Here is a 2,480-nt window from a genome sequence, read left to right as displayed (position 1 = left end):
ACAGCGGCTCCCTTCCATGCCTCATTTCATAGGGAACCTCAAACTGGCTCTATTTCATTATATTACATCCATAAACTAATTCCATTCATTTAATATCCCTATCTTTGGTGTTATTGAGATAAGAGATGTCGTTTCTATTTCTAGTCTATCTATTTCTATAAATGGAAAATTATGCAAAATTGAAAATTGAAAAATCGTTATATAATAATCCAAAAATTGCAATAGAAAAGAAAAAGAGAGGTTTGAGATGATTTTTCAATCTTTTATACTGGAGAATCTAGTATTCTTATGCATGAAGATAATGAATTCGATAGTTGTGGTCGGACTCTATTATGGATTTATGACCACATTTTCCATAGGGCCCTCTTATCTCTTCCTTCTTCGAGCTAGACTTGTGGAAGAAGGAACCGAGAAGAAAATAGCAGCAACAACTGGGTTTATTACGGGACAGCTCATAATGTTCATGTCTATCTATTATGCGCCTTTGCATTTAGCATTGGGTAGACCCCATACAATAACTGTCATAGCTATACCCTATCTTTTATTTCAGTTCTTCGGCAATAGTCAAAAAAACTTTTTGAATTATGGATACAAGAATCCAAATTCAATACGTAATTTTAGTATTCAAAGAAGATTCTTTCAGAATCTTCTTTTTCAATTTTTAAATCCCCTTTTCTTACCGAGTTCCATATTCATGAGATTCATCAATATTTATTTGTTTCGATGTAACAATAAAATTACTAGAAAGATTAATATATCTAGAATATACAATAATATATACGAAGCTATTCGCCCCCCCCCCACATATTTGATAGCTTCTCCTAGAAAAAAACTTGTAATACCTATTCCATTCGTAATTCCATCAATTCTTTTTTTATCAAAAAAAGAATTTAATTTCACTAATCTTCTGATACTAGCAATTAAAGATTTTTCATAAAAAAGATCTATATAACCATGATTATACGACCAATTATATATGATATTTTGAAAATGATCGGCAACATTTTTTTTAAGAAAACTTTTTTCAAATAAATTTAATAAATTCAAATTTTTTAAATAGGAATAAACCGATTTGTAAAAAAAAGACGCTAGAAATATTCCCCAAAAAGTGAAACTCAAAGAAAAAGTTGCGTTTGTGAAAAATTCATAATAATTCATAAAATTTTCTGAATCTTTATGTAAAAGATCTATAAACGGAATTAACAATTTTGATAAAATATCCAAATGTATTCCGTCTTGACTGAAAGAAATTCCTACAGCACCAACGAATAAAGTAAAGAGCGCTAAAATAAGCATAGAAAATCGCATAGTATTGTTAGATTCATTAGGATATAAACAAGCAGTTTTTTTAGTGCCAAAATGCATAATACCAAAAACAAGATGTTTTATATTTTTAATATTTTGATTAACGCGATGTAGATATCTCTTCCGGATAAAAAAAGAAGTTATTTCATTCTTTTTTATTTTTAGTAAAACTAAGAAAAAATTTTCGTTTTTTCTTTTAAGTTTTACTTGTTTCTTCCCCCATAAAGATATTGAATAGAATGAACTATTTTTTTTTCCATTAAAATTCAAAAAATGAACGTTTAAATATCCCTCAAAAACAAGTAAATAAATTCGAAACATATAAAATGCAGTTAATCCTGCTGCAGAACAAGCTATTATTGCAAAAATTGGTGAATACAACCAACTATCATTAAGAATCTCATCCTTAGACCAAAAACAGGCAAAGGGTGGAATACCGCAAAGAGAGAGTGTACCCACTAAAAAAAAAGTTTTTGTAATTGGTACATGTTTTGTTAAACCGCCCATAAAAACCATATTTTGACTTTTAGCTGGAGAATATCCGACAAGAGCTTCCATTGAATGAATAATGGATCCAGATCCTAAAAACAACAATGCTTTTGAATAAGCTATGAGTAATCAAATGAAATAAAGCACCTCGATAAGATCCCATACCCAAAGCTAACATCATATAACCCAATTGAGACATTGTAGAATAGGCCAAATTTTTCTTAATATCTTTTTGAGCAATAGCTAAAGTAGCTCCTAATATTACTGTTATTATACCTATAAAAGCTATTGCGTTCATTATTTTGGGTAGCACTATGAAAAGAGGAAAAAGACGAGCCACAAGAAAAATTCCAGCGGCTACCATAGTAGCAGCATGTATAAGGGCAGAAATTGGAGTAGGTCCCTCCATAGCATCGGGTAGCCATACATGAAGAGGAAATTGGGCAGATTTTGCAACTGAGCCACAAAATAGCAAGAGGGCAAACAGAGTAAAAAAAAAAATATTCATTTCATTTTTAGAAATCAAATTATTTATAATTTGAAACAAATGCCGAAATTCCAAACTACCCGTTATCCAATAAAGACCTAAAATTCCCAATAATAAACCAAAATCCCCTACACGATTCGTTACAAATGCTTTTTGACAAGCATTTGCCGCAATAGGGCGGGTGAACCAAAAGCCTATT

This window comes from Vigna unguiculata, unplaced genomic scaffold, assembly GCF_037176805.1.
Source record: "Vigna unguiculata cultivar grain cowpea cultivar isolate G323 ecotype 2 unplaced genomic scaffold, ASM3717680v1 ptg000242l, whole genome shotgun sequence".
In the NCBI taxonomy this organism is placed as follows: domain Eukaryota; kingdom Viridiplantae; phylum Streptophyta; class Magnoliopsida; order Fabales; family Fabaceae; genus Vigna; species Vigna unguiculata.
This window is presented reverse-complemented; position numbering follows the sequence as displayed.